Source organism: Lactuca saligna, chromosome 6 (genome assembly GCF_052625555.1).
Source record: "Lactuca saligna cultivar CGN05327 chromosome 6, ASM5262555v1, whole genome shotgun sequence".
Taxonomy (NCBI): Eukaryota; Viridiplantae; Streptophyta; class Magnoliopsida; order Asterales; family Asteraceae; genus Lactuca; species Lactuca saligna.
In genome coordinates, this window is record NC_136422.1 from 60,551,335 (window position 1) to 60,566,520 (window position 15,186).

General features: G+C 39.9%; 1 pseudogene; it reads left to right on the forward strand.

The window, feature by feature from the left end:
* The first annotated feature begins 1,749 nt into the window (after positions 1-1,749).
* LOC145000776 (pEARLI1-like lipid transfer protein 3 pseudogene) lies at positions 1,750-2,399 on the forward strand (annotated as a pseudogene).
* Positions 2,400-15,186: the final 12,787 nt, after the last annotated feature.

The window sequence follows — 15,186 nt, forward strand, 5'->3', positions numbered from 1 at the left end:
TAATTAATTTTTAAATTCAATTCAAAAACAGAACCCGTGGGTTCCACGGGTTTTAACCTAGTATATATATATATATATATATATATATATATATATATATATATATATATATACACATAGACACACACACACATTTGGGAGGTAAAGGAAATGTTGTTGAACTATTCATAAACAACCAATCGTGTAATACACATTTACATATGAGGTAACGTATTCAAAAATTAGATTTATTATCCTACGCTAGTGAATTTATTAAAATGTTAAACGACCTTATAGGTTTACAGCTAACATGATTAAGAATGCGAGACAAATTAATACTAACATTGTTTGGCTGGAACGACCTCATAGGTTTACATCTAACATGATTATATATTTAAAAATATATGGTTGTTAGTCACAATTTTATTCTTATGCAACGTGTGATACCAATTGGAGTTAGAAGGTTTTTGGACAAGGATACTTATGCACCAACAATAGAGCTTTGTATGTTTTTAAACAACTTTGCTCGAGAACACTGATGATGAAGAATACGTGGGAAGTGAAGGCAACATTATTAGAATCTTATTTGAATTAGATGTGATATGTCCTAATGGGTATTTTGACATTGTTATTCATTTACTTTTGCGTCTACCTACGAATATATTTGCAGATCCCAGTATATATAAGATGGATGTATCACTTAGAAGATTATATGAAAAAGCTTAAAAATTATGTCATAAATAAGGAGCGGTTGGAAGGTTATATAGCTGATGGTTGGGTCACTAATGAATCATTACAATTTTGTTCGATATATCTTGAAGATGTAGTGACATGATTCAATCATCCTAAAAAAAACAACGAGAATGTTGTCATAGAAGAAACAAAGTTGGAATGTGTTCTATTTTTTCATAGTTAGTGAAAAAACCTTAATGGGTTTAATGTTTTTTTTATTTCTTTTAGCTTATTTTACTCTCTAAATAAAAAACATATAATAATAATAATAATAATAATAAGAATAATAATCAATTTCTGATCACGATAACCTATTAAAATATTTTAAACTTTGTATACTTTTTAAACGTGTTTTGCATATATTTCTCTTATTTCACAAAGAACAACCACAAGCCATTTAGTTTAGTATCATTTCTAGTAACTATAGAAATATAATTTGTCTATTCTGAAATCTTATGCTAGTTCATGTCAAATATTCAAGATTATGTGAAGGATTAGCCACATACATTAATCCATTACCAACCCATCAGATCTCCTGCAATTCGTCTACCATGCAAATCACGTATATGGTGTTTTGTGGTACTTCTACAAGTTTGAAACATGTATGGTTATAAGTAGCACTCCGGTAATGTAAAATGTTACAAGGATATTTTTTGGTTCTCTATTTTGGACATCCTTCGTAAATTGGTTCGTATAAATGGTTCATATAAAACCAAATATAAAAATAATTAGTTTTCTTTGAGTATATATATGATTTGTTTACTAACCGGTTTGTTACTAATTCTTTTTCCTTGTTGCCAGCAAAAGATAGAAAATGTATAACAATCATTAACTAATAGTTGATTCCCAACAAAAATCTGTCATTTTAAAATGCTCATAATATATGCTATTAAACATTTAAAGTGTGTTTGGCTGCTATATATTTCGCTAAACTAACAACATTTTCATATAATTAACTTTTAATTACCGTCGTGGAAATATGCCGCTGATCTTACAACTCTAGAATGTCGTGGCTAATAATTTCTAACCGATTTTGACATGGCATCGAAGAGTAATGTGTCCGTTGTTCTGGTCATAGCTTTCAACATTTTATTCTGCGTCATGGTTAGTGGCTGTGAGACGTCCGACATACCAGAACCCAACCTCAATCCAAATAAAAAACCCAACCCAAACCCCAATCCCTACTCCAACCCCATCCCTAACACTAACCAAAACCCCAACCCCAACACTAACACGAACCACACCCCCAACCCCAATCCCAACTCTAACCCGAACACAGTACCAAACACAAACCCAAATACAGAAACCTGCCCTAGAGACGCCTTGAAACTGGGGGTTTGTGCTAATCTTCTTGGGGGATTGGTCAAAGTTGAGTTAGGTTCACCACCGGTGAAGCCATGTTGCTCTCTCATCCAAGGACTTGCCGACCTTGAGGCTGCTGTCTGTTTGTGCACTGCAATCAAAGCCAACGTCCTAGGGATCAATCTTAATGTACCATTATCTCTTAGCTTGCTCGTTAATGTCTGTGGTGGTGAAGTCCCAAATGGTTTTGTATGTTCCTAGTTTGATTTAATTTATACAATATGAATCAATGTGTTTGCTAAATTAAGTGTACCATGTGTGAAGTCAATACTTCGTGGGTAACAATTCAGTCCTTTCTTTTGCAATAAAATGTTTTTCTTATATCATGTATATTTATATGCTACTTTAATGCATGCTTAATATTTAATTTTGTAAGTGGAAGATAAATGATCCATCATACACTTATTTGTACTAATCTATCCAACCAAGTTTAAATGAAACTAAACTTAATGTAACGGCTAGAAATCTCTGAAAAAGGAACCACTATTGTGGCATCTCTAAACAAATTGTCAATCACAAGCATCAATATGATGAAAATACTCATGAAAATCACTAAATCAAAGATGAATTTCGTTCAAATTTAAGTGGATCATTATTATCCTCCAATAAGGGGTTGTGGGTAATTATTATCCTCCAATAAAAATGGGTGGATAATTATTTTCACCCAATTTTATAATTCAATCGGTTATAAACCTTGTTTCACAATATCAGTTGGGAAATATGGTAAAAAACACTTAAAAAAATATTCTAGGCACAATCCAAACAATGAATTGAATGCAAATATAACCATTTCCTATCAAAATTATGAATGCAAATATAACCATTTCCTATCAAAATTATGAATATGCAACTAATCCTCATTATCATCCAAGAAAGAATAGTATGTTTGATTGGTTACACTTATTCCCACATGTGTGATTATCCATTGTAACAAAAATATTACAATCAAGATGCCATCAGAATAAAGCCATAAACAAATAAAGATGTATTTGATGATTTAAATTGTACAGCTGTAACCAGCGTTGCAAATATCTACCTCGGAGGCTGTTTAATCAGCGCCTAGGCGCTTGGTGGTCCTCCAACGTACGATAACATTTATAGCTAATCAGCTTCTATAATCGGATGTGGTCAAAGCCAGAGATAATCGGGTCTAGGCACTCTAATCAGTCAACTCAAGTCAATGAAAATTATTCAAAAAAAACTTTTAAGGGCAAAACTATCAAAGTGTAACAATTATTCATTGGGTTCCTTTATTCCACCGTATTCGGTCTATTTGTTTTTTGAAATTCTTTCTCTCTATCTCTCCCCCCCTCCCCCCCCCCCCCCCTCTCTACAAATGAAAGAATGAACTGAACGCCGACATTTTCTTCTTCCTTTAACGACGTCGACATCTTCTTCTTCCATTAACATCGTTGCAATCCCTTCCCAGCACATCTGTGACAACCCGATATTTCAACTCTTTGTAATGGCCTAATAGGTTAAGTATTGTAAACATTTTTGAGTTAATAAAATTAACTTTGATATAAAATGTCCAAAAAGTTTCTATTTAAATTCTTCTATGTTTAAATCTCATTAAACCATGATCGTACGTAAAAAGAACGCTCAAATCCGACTTCGTATATTGAAGTTATGATTTTTCCAAGTTCAGCTTAGCAACAGACAGCTAAAAACTCGAAACGGAGATCGAGCGACATTTGGCCGGAATGACCTAAACGAGAATCGAAGGTCTCGGCAATGGTATTTCAACGGTAAAAAGTCTGGCAAAAACTGACGTCAGATAAAGAAGTTATAAATTTTTAAAGAGATTCCTTAATCACGTCATTTTAATAAATAAATAATAAAAATAATTTCGGAATTTGCCAACGGAATCTAAACGAAAGTTGTAGATCGTAGTCTCACCTTCGCGGGGATATAAAGAACGTCGAAAACGGAGTTCGTATGAAGGAGATATGATTGTTTGAAGTTTGATAAATAATTTATATATAATTTTTATTAAAAATTCAGTATTATCCGAAGAGGAGTCAGCCTAGGGCCGAGGTACGCGCCGCGTACCCTCGTACGCCCCGCGTACTCGAGGGCACGGCCTCGGATCGTCCACGTCACCCTATGCGAAGCTACCCGACCCGCTATCCCATCCAACCTGCTCCATCCGAAATACGTAAGCGATGACGTACGGGTACGCGCTGCGTACGCCCCGCGTTCGGAGGCGGTTCAGCACCCCTATAAAAGGGATGCGAGCCTTTCCGAAAAATTTGTTCATTTTCTCTCTTTTTCTCACGATCTTGCCTCGATTTCCGTGCCCGTTCAAACCCGAAGCTCTGGTCTTTTTGCTCAAGTCCCGAGGGTCAATTTTACTCCCGAGATTCCCGAGAATCCCGAGAAAAATCCGTTTCCCGAGATGAAATTCTGCCCGGTTTTCGATCTCGCTATCTTCAAACTTCCAAGTGAGTTCATACCCCTTTATTCAAACTTCGAAATGCTTTTAAATGTTTTAAATACTTTATGGGGGGGATACAAGTTAAACACTTATAGTTATTGTTTCGATCACATGTGATTGCATTAATCACATGTGATTAATAACTAGGAAACCAATGATTTTATCACTGTTCAAACTGTTTTACTTCAAAATGTTTTACAAACTCTTTTACTTATCAAATGCTTTATTGTAAACTTTGTTTTACTACTTATAAATTTGCATGCCCATATATGTATAGATGTATAAATAATGTTTAAAGGGCTTAGGAAAGCCACCTGTCCTATTTCCTTTTCCTCGATTTGGATGTGGTCTGGTGGAATTTCGGGTGACCATCCGAGGGTCGTTTCAATATTAGTTATATATCATATATACATGTATAGACATAAAAGTACTTCCATATTCATACTTATCAGCACATCATTAGTAAGTTACCATCGGGGTAACACGGGATCATACTACTACAATTTCTAGATCAACGAGTCAGTTCATTCAGGAGTCAATACTTATTACTAAGAGAACATATACAATGATACTAGAACAAGTAACATTATATTGCATATACACGAATACGTTAACAATTGTGATCCACTGTATGGGAGCATGTCTTAATTGACATGACCCGAGTTGTAGCCAAAGTCTCTTGGAGGAAGAGCGTGAGCTTGCGTATAGATCTATACTAGATTGACTATCCTACACCTCGCTGCTAGCTACAGTGGGACCGACAGGTCTGCGGGTGCCAAACGTCATACCTTATTTTCGACTATACGTTGTCGATGTTACCAGTCGATAGTATGGTGCAATTTATCACATGATACCTTAATATAAACCCGGTTTAAGGTAGTTAGTACAGCAGTAGTTCATATAAAACAAAACTATCGTACTACAATAATTTACCCATTACATTTTGGTGATAACCTCACTTAAACTTTAATGTACAAACTATATTTTGTTAAATGATAGTTATACTTGGGAAATTACACACTTTTACATCAAACGAGCATACAAAACAGTTAAGCCTTGGTAGAGGGCTACTTTAACAGAAAATATAGGTTTTTCTGAGAGATTCAAACTTTTACAAACACTTACATACATTTACAACTCATACTTGCGACAAGTTCAAACGTTTTGATAACAAACCTCGACACTAAAATACTTATGAATTCACCAGCTTAATGCTGATAAACTCTTTCAAAATAACTTGTATTCTCAGGTCATCAGTAGACAGGTACCGATGCTAGCTTTTGAGAAGATGGAGCGCATTCAAGACTCATCATACTATTTTGATTTACATTATATTTTTGGTGTTTAAAACTGTACGGAACACGCTTGTATTAAAATTTTATATTTAATGCAATGGATGATGTTGTTTGCTTATTTACATTTACTGTGTTATGATACTTTACATGACGTCCTCCGCCCTAGAACGTTTCCGCCATTCTTGGTTTTGGGGTGTGACAGATTGATATCAGAGCATTGTTTATAGTGAAGCAAGTATATCAACCCATAAAAGATATACTAAACTATAAACCCATTTGGGATTAAAACACTCTGACCAAGAGTCTATACTTTAAATACTAAAATAGTTAATTAAGTCTACTAGTCTGCATTCATACTAAAACCAGTGTCACAACGACAAGAACAAGAGTATTACGATTGTTAAATATCACAGGTAAGCTAGGGGATGTATGGTCAATCCTGGGAATGGCATAGCCTGATCAACTATGCTGGTCCGAGGAGTGATTAGCATATGCCCTAGAATAGTTGTGATGTGTTAACAAGTCTAAAAACTTACCAATAATGCCACAAAAAGATCAGTGGAACTTAAACTTAAAATACTATAGGTGTATTTTGTGCTATTAACTACATACATACTATATCTTTATACCTCTCTTCTCGCGTAGATTTAAATGGCTGGATTCCATCACGACGACCCGTACTTTCCAAATGAAGGCAACATAGGAATGCTCGACGCAGAGTCTGGAAATGAACACCAAATTCCGTTGGATGATCATCAAGCTGAAGGCTTCTCAGATGGATCAGACTCTGAGCCTGAAGTCAACAACCTACCGCTCGTAGGTCAACCCCCGAACAACAACCCTCGACCAGCTTTTCCAGGTCCTACTCCCTTATGGGCAAACAACTTGAATCGGTGGAGTGATGAACAGGGTCAACCCTTACCATACTTTGGGGACCGAAGCTTTTACAACGTCAGCAATGGTGGCTCTGCTGACCGAGCCCTGCCTGTCATTATCCGCAAAATAACTCGTAATGTCGAGCAAGGTAGAGCAGCCATCGACCGGGTCATGGAGATTGATGCCAACTCAGGTGTCAACACAGTCCGCATCCGCCGTCTTGAAGAAGACATGGAACGGACCCGGAGAACCAATGAAACCCTACAGCAACATCTGGTTGCCTCTCAAGCTGAAGTCATGGAACTCCGAGCTCGTCAAAGTGCTCATGAACAACACCTTCAAGAGGTGGTCCGTCAAATGAGAGACCTTAGGGTTCTCCCGAGGAATATTCATCGCCGTTAAATGATGTCTAGTACATCATTATCTTTAGGGTTAAGGATTAGCCTTTAACATCTGTGCTCTAAGTAGCACTTGTCTATAAAATATTCCTAACTTTCAGTACTCTAATTAGGAATCTAAGAACTGTCAAACTTTTCTATATGGTATGATGTAAGACCTACTGTTAGGTCGATTTTCCTTGAACTTATTACATCAGTAATACCAGTATTATTGAAATCTATCTAAATTGTGGGAAAAATCTATACACTTGTGTTTTTCTACTAATATTTCTTGTTGTGATTTCAAACACTCATTCAACTGTTGGGCTATGGTTAGTTAGTCCATATATCACTCTCACGTTTCTTACAAAATGATTCTTACCATTTTTCTTACCTTTATAAACTTATAGCTGAAAGATGCCTCCTCGCAAATCTCCCAGGAATAATCCTGCACCACCACCTCCTCCGCCTCCGGTCATCAATACTGCAGCCCTAAATGTTGTCGTAGCTGCAGCAGTGGCAACTGCCATGGCTCAGTATCACTCTTCTGATGCCAGCAGAGGTGGAACCCCTGTGGAATCAATCCCGGTTGAAACCCCTGTGCGCTCGAGAGAGTGCTCTTACAAGGATTTCACCAACTGCAAGCCGAAGTCCTTTCATGGGACCGGCGGAGTCATTGCTCTCTCGCAATGGTTCGAGAAGACTGAAGCGGTCTTCGAAATTTGTTCATGCCTTGCTGCGAGCAAAGTGAAATACACCGCATGCACCTTTGAAGGAAAGGCCCTAACGTGGTGGAACGGCCACGTTAAATCTCTAACTCTCATCGTAGCCAACGACATAGGCTGGGAAACGATGAAAGACCTCATGATTGAGGAATACTACCCGAGGGGCGAGATCCATAAACTAGAGCAGGAGCTTTGGAGCCTGACCATGAAGGGCACCAACATTGTCGCTTACACCGCCAGATTCAGCGAACTGGTGGCCCTCTTCCCTAATATGGTTCCCACTGAAGGGAAAAAGATCGAAAGGTACATATGGGGGCTTGTGCCTCCGTATCAGGGGAATGTTCTAGCATCAAACCCTGCTACCTTCGACAGTGCCAAACGATTGGCACAAAGACTCATTGACCATGGAGTCAAAACCCCTGCAACCACAACCACCCTAGCCATCCCGGAACTCTCCAAACCCGCTGATACTAAGCGGAAATTCTGGGATGAAAAGAAGAAGCAACAGGCTGCCAAAAAGCAGCAAATTGTGGCAATACATGCCGCAATAACCCCTGCTGCTGCTACTACTACTCCGGTGGGTGGGTATGCTGGAAGTTCGCCCAAGTGCAACAAATGCAACTACCACCACAATGGCCCCTGCCATGAAATGCAGTGCTCTAACTGCCACAGGAGAGGACACACAGTCCGTTTCTGTAAATCTCCGGCAAGACCGATCGCCCAAGTCCTCGGCTCTGGCGCGAGCCCGACCTGCTATGGATGTGGCGAAACAGGCCACTATAAGAGGGACTGCCCCAAGGCGAAAAATGTTGGCGGAGCAGGGAGGGTACTAGCGATAGGCCACGGGGAGGCAGTTGCTGACCCGACAGTGGTGACTGGTACGTTCCTCCTCGATGACTCCTATGCATGCATTCTATTCAATAGTGGAGCGGAGCGAAGCTTCGTAAACCATAAATTTACTCGCATGCTTAATCAACCACCGCACGCACTCAAAGAACTATTCACAGTAGAAATGGCTAATGGAAAAACTGAAAGTACGAGTAGCATATACTTAGGTTGTACCCTAACTCCAGATAACCATTCTTTCCCAATCGACCTCATGCCAGTCTCAATAAAAAGTTTCGACGTTATCATTGGCATGGATTGGTTAAGCCTTCATCGCGCCGACATCATGTGCTACGAGAAAGCAGTCCGTTTAAACCTTCCGTTTAACGAAACTCTTGTAGTCTACGGCGACAAACCCGGTGCAAGTCTTCGCATCATATCAAGTATTCAAGCACAGAAGTATCTGCGTAAGGAATACCATGCATTCCTTGCTCACATCGTCGACACGAGCCTCGAAACGAAAGAACTAAAGAACATCCCTGTAGTGAGCGACTTCCCCGACATTTTTCCAGAAGAACTACTCGGGTTACCTCCGCAACGACAGGTCGAGTTCAGAATCGACTTAGTCCCAGGAGCTACCCCAGTAGCCAAGTCGCCCTACCGTTTGGCACCAGCTGAGATGCAGGAACTCTCTGGTCAACTTAACGAACTACTCAGCAAGGGCTTCATAAGACCAAGCTTCTCACCTTGGGGAGCACTGGTCTTGTTCGTTAAGAAGAAAGACGAATCATTCCGTATGTGTATTGACTACAGAGAACTCAACAAACTAACGGTCAAGAATCGTTACCCTCTGCCTCGTATAGACGATCTATTTGACCAACTGCAAGGGGCGAACTATTTTTCTAAGATTGATCTGAGATCCGGATATCACCAGTTACGAGTGCTGGAGGAGGATGTGCCAAAGACAGCCTTCCGAACTCGTTACGGACATTACGAGTTCGTGGTGATGCCATTCGGATTGACCAATGCGCCAGCAGTCTTCATGGATCTGATGAATAGAGTATGCCGACCTTATTTGGATCAGTTTGTCATCGTTTTCATTGACGACATCCTGATCTACTCCCGAAGTAAGAAAGAGCATGGCGATCACCTGCGACAAATTCTAGAGACGTTACGAAAAGAGAAACTTTATGCGAAGTTCTCGAAATGTGAATTTTAGATCCGAAGACTCGAATTCTTAGGACACGTGGTAAGCGAAGAGGGAATCCACGTGGACCCAGCCAAAATTAAAGCCATTGAGAACTGGTCAGCACCTAAGATGCCGACAGAAATTCGTCAATTTCTAGGTCTTGCTGGCTACTACCGCAGATTCATTCAGAACTTCTCCCGAATAGCGAAACCTCTTACAACCCTGACCCAGAAAGGCGTGGCCTTTGACTGGGAAGAGAAACAAGAGAGAGTGTTCCAAACGCTCAAGCGAGCCTTGTGCACCGCGCCAATACTATCTCTCCCCGAAGGGATAGAAGACTTCGTAGTCTATTGCGATGCATCAAACCAAGGGCTCGGGTGTGTTCTGATGCAGCGAGGTAAGGTCATCGCCTACGCCTCGAGACAGTTGAAGACACACGAGGTTAACTACACGACCCACGATCTTGAACTAGGAGCAGTGGTGTTTGCTCTGAAGATCTGGAGACATTACTTATATGGAACGAAAAGCACTATCTTTACCGACCACAAGAGTTTACAACACATTTTCGATCAAAAGGAGCTCAACATGAGACAACGACGGTGGGTCGAGCTACTCAGTGATTACGAATGCGATATTCGTTATCATCCGGATAAAGCCAACGTAGTAGCAGACGCCCTAAGTCGGAAGGAATATTCTGGTTGCAAAATCAAGTTATTGTCAATAACGATCCATTCACACTTGTCTAATCAAATTCAGGCGGCCCAACTTGAAGCCATGAAACCTGAAAAGGTGACAAGTGAATCCCTCAGAGGAATGGACAAGAATTTAGAAGCCAAGGGTGACGGAGCCTTATATTTCATGGATCGGATCTGGACACCGAAACACGGTGGTTTCCGAGACTTGGTCATGACCGAGGCGCACAACTCTCGGTATTCCGTCCACCCAGGTTCAGATAAAATGTATCTGGATCTTAAAAAGCTATACTGGTGGCCTAATATGAAAGCAGAGATTGCAACCTTCGTGAGTAAATGCCTTACTTGCGCAAAGGTTAAGGTCGAGTACCAGAAGCCCTCTGGTTTATTGCAACAACCAGAGATCCCGGAATGGAAGTGGGAGCGGATCACTATGGATTTCATAACCAAGTTGCCCAAGACAACGGGTGGACTTGATACCATATGGGTCATCATCAATAGATTGACCAAGTCTGCACACTTCCTACCTATCAAAGAAACCGACAAGATGGAGAAACTTACGAGAACATACATTAGGGAAATCGTACGGCTACATGGTGTACCTATGTCCATTATTTTCGATAGAGATAGTAGGTTTACCTCAAGATTTTGGAAATCACTACAACATTCCCTAGGAACAAGGCTAGACATGAGCACAGCCTACCATCCTCAGACCGACGGACAGAGTGAGAGGACCATCCAAACACTGGAAGATATGTTGCGAGCCTACGTGATTGACTTTGGGAAGGCATGGGATACTCATTTACCCCTTGTCGAGTTTTCCTATAATAACAGTTATCACACGAGCATCAAGGCTGCTCCATTTGAAGCCCTCTACGGCCGAAAGTGCAGATCCCCTCTGTGCTGGGCTGAGGTGGGTGATACCCAACTAGCAAGGGGGCAAGCTTCCGACATTACTCTTACCGGTCCGGAAATCATCCGGGAAACGACAGAGAAGATCGTTCAGATCCGTGAACGATTGAAAGCCTCTAGAGACCGACAAAAGAGCTACGCAGATAAACGAAGGAAACCTTTGGAATTTCAGGTGGGAGACCGAGTCCTTCTCAAAGTCTCACCCTGTAAGGGCTTGATACACTTCGGCAAGCGTGGGAAGCTTAATCCGAGGTACATAGGGCCTTTCGAAATTCTTGCAAGAGTCGGCCCCGTAGCTTACAAACTCGATCTACCAGGCGCACTTCGTAACGTACATTCTACATTCCACGTATCTAACTTGAAAAAGTGTCTATCCGACGAGACTCTCGTAATCCCACTCGACGAGATCGAGATCAACGAGAGCCTCAATTTTGTGGAAGAACCAGTAGAAATCATGGACCGAGAGGTCAAGCAAACAAAACAAAGTCGCATACCCATCGTGAAGGTTCGGTGGAACGCTAAGCGGGGACCTGAATTCACATGGGAACGCGAAGATCAGATGCAACACAAGTACCCACATCTATTTCCCTAATCCACGAGTGTTCTCTTACTTTGAATTTCGGGACGAAATTCCCTCTAACAGGGGGATGATGTGACAACCCGATATTTCAACTCTTTGTAATGGCCTAATAGGTCAAGTATTGTAAACATTCTTGAGTTAATAAAATTAACTTTGATAATAAAATGTCCAAAAAGTTTCTATTTGAATTCTTCTATGTTTAAATCTCATTAAACCATGATCGTACGTAAAAAGAACGCCCAAATCCGACTTCGTATATTGAAGTTATGATTTTTCCAAGTTCAGCTTAGCAACAGACAGCTAAAAACTCGAAACGGAGATCGAGCGACATTTGGCCGGAATGACCTAAACGAGAATCGAAGGTCTCGACAATGGTATTTCAACGGTAAAAAGTATGGCAAAAACCGACGTCAGATAAAGAAGTTATGAATTTTTAAAGAGATTCCTTAATCACGTCATTTTAATAAATAAATAATAAAAATAATTTCGGAATTTGCCAACGGAATCTAAACGAAAGTTGTAGATCGTAGTCTCACCTTCGCGGGGATATAAAGAACGTCGAAAACGGAGTTCGTATGAAGGAGATATGAATTTTTGAAGTTTGATAAATAATTTATATATAATTTTTATTAAAAATTCGGTATTATCCGAAGAGGAGTCAGCCTAGGGCCGAGGTACGCGCCGCGTACCCTCGTACGCCCCGCGTACTCGAGGGCACGGCCTTGGATCGTCCACGTCGCCCTATGCGAAGCTACCCGACCCGCTGTCCCATCCGACCCGCTCCATCCGAAATATGTAAGCGATGACGTACGGGTACGCGCTGCGTACGCCCGTACGCCCCGCGTTCAGAGGCGGTTCAGCACCCCTATAAAAGGGATGCGAGCCTTTCCGAAAAATTTGTTCATTTTCTCTCTTTCTCTCACGATCTTGCCTCGATTTCCGTGCCCGTTCAAACCCGAAGCTCTGGTCTTTTTGCTCAAGTCCCGAGGGTCGATTTTACTCCCGAGATTCCCGAGAATCCCGAGAAAAATCCGTTTCCCGAGATAAAACTCTACCCGGTTTTCGATCTCGCTATCTTCAAACTTCCAAGTGAGTTCATACCCCTTTATTCAACCTTCGAAATGCTTTTAAATGTTTTAAATACTTTATGGGGGGGATACAAGTTAAACACTTATAGTTATTGCTTCGATCACATGTGATTGCATTAATCACATGTGATTAATAACTAGGAAACCAATGATTTTATCACTGTTCAAACTGTTTTACTTCAAAATGTTTTACAAACTCTTTTACTTATCAAATGCTTTATTGTAAACTTTGTTTTACTACTTATAAATTTGCATGCCCATATATGTATAGATGTATAAATAATGTTTAAAGGGCTTAGGAAAGCCACCTGTCCTATTTCCTTTTCCTCGATTTGGATGTGGTCTGGTGGAATTTCGGGTGGCCATCCGAGGGTCGTTTCAATATTAGTTATATATCATATATACATGTATAGACATAAAAGTACTTCCATATTCATACTTATCAGCACATCATTAGTAAGTTACCATCGGGGTAACACGGGATCATACTACTACAATTTCTAGATCAACGAGTCAGTTCATTCAGGAGTCAATACTTATTACTAAGAGAACATATACAACGATACTAGAACAAGTAACATTATATTGCATATACACGAATACGTTAACAATTGTGATCCACTGTATGGGAGCATGTCTTAATTGACATGACCCGAGTTGTAGCCAGAGTCTCTTGGAGGGAGAGCGTGAGTTTGCGTATAGATCTATACTAGATTGACTATCCTACACCTCGCTGCTAGCTACAGTGGGACCGACAGGTCTGCGGGTGCCAAACGTCATACCTTATTTTCGACTATACGTTGTCGATGTTACCAGTCGATAGTATGGTGCAATTTATCACATGATACCTTAATATAAACCCGGTTTAAGGTAGTTAGTACAGCAGTAGTTCATATAAAACAAAACTACCGTACTACAATAATTTACCCATTACATTTTGGTGATAACCTCACTTAAACTTTAATGTACAAACTATATTTTGTTAAATGATAGTTATACTTGGGAAATTACACACTTTTACATCAAACGAGCATACAAAACAGTTAAGCCTTGGTAGAGGGCTACTTTAACAGAAAATATAGGTTTTTCTGAGAGATTCAAACTTTTACAAACACTTACATACATTTACAACTCATACTTGCGATAGGTTCAAACGTTTTGATAACAAACCTCGACACTAAAATACTTATGAATTCACCAGCTTAATGCTGATAAACTCTTTCAAAATAACTTGTATTCTCAGGTCATCAGTAGATAGGTACCGATGCTAGCTTTTGAGAAGATGGAGCGCATTCAAGACTAATCATACTATTTTGATTTACATTATATTTTTGGTGTCTAAAACTGTACGGAACACGCTTGTATTAAAATTTTATATTTAATGCAATGGATGATGTTGTTTGCTTATTTACATTTACTGTGTTGTGATACTTTACATGACGTCCTCTGCCCTAGAACGTTTCCGCCATTCTTGGTTTTGGGGTGTGACAACATCCATCTCATCCTCGAAGCATGCCAGTGGTCGCCTTTTGAAGCTTCTCGACTCCAAAATCGACTCTTCTTTTGACGGCATATGCACCTCCTCCGATGTCTTGTGTTCCTTTGGAATCTCATCGACACTAGTGTCGTTGTGTTGTCATCTGCAAAGGTTAGTCTCCACTTCTCCTTATTTTATTTAGTGATTATATGGAGGGCTAAGTTGATTTTTTTTAGTATTTGATTCAAATTGGTTATTGATATATTTTGTAATTCATGATAGCCTTTCTATTTTGAAACCTATGGATGGTGTCCTTTTTTTTTGTTATGTTTTGTATCCAACTATCAAACATAGAGACCGAAAAACATAATAATTGACATTTTTTACATAGGTTATGATAACAGTTGACAATTAATCAATGACTTATAATGCTTCGACTACACCGAGAGCGATTGAACTTTCCGATGAAGATTTTGAGTTCGGGAGTGAAGAGCAAGTGTTAGAAGAAGACAAGCACTACTACAAAAAGCGTCATAAGACTCGCAAATTAGGACCCGATTTTGGGAAAACCCGGGATATATTATGGAAAAAGCGGGTTCTATAAGAGAGATTATAATATGACCCGGTTTAAATTAAGAAC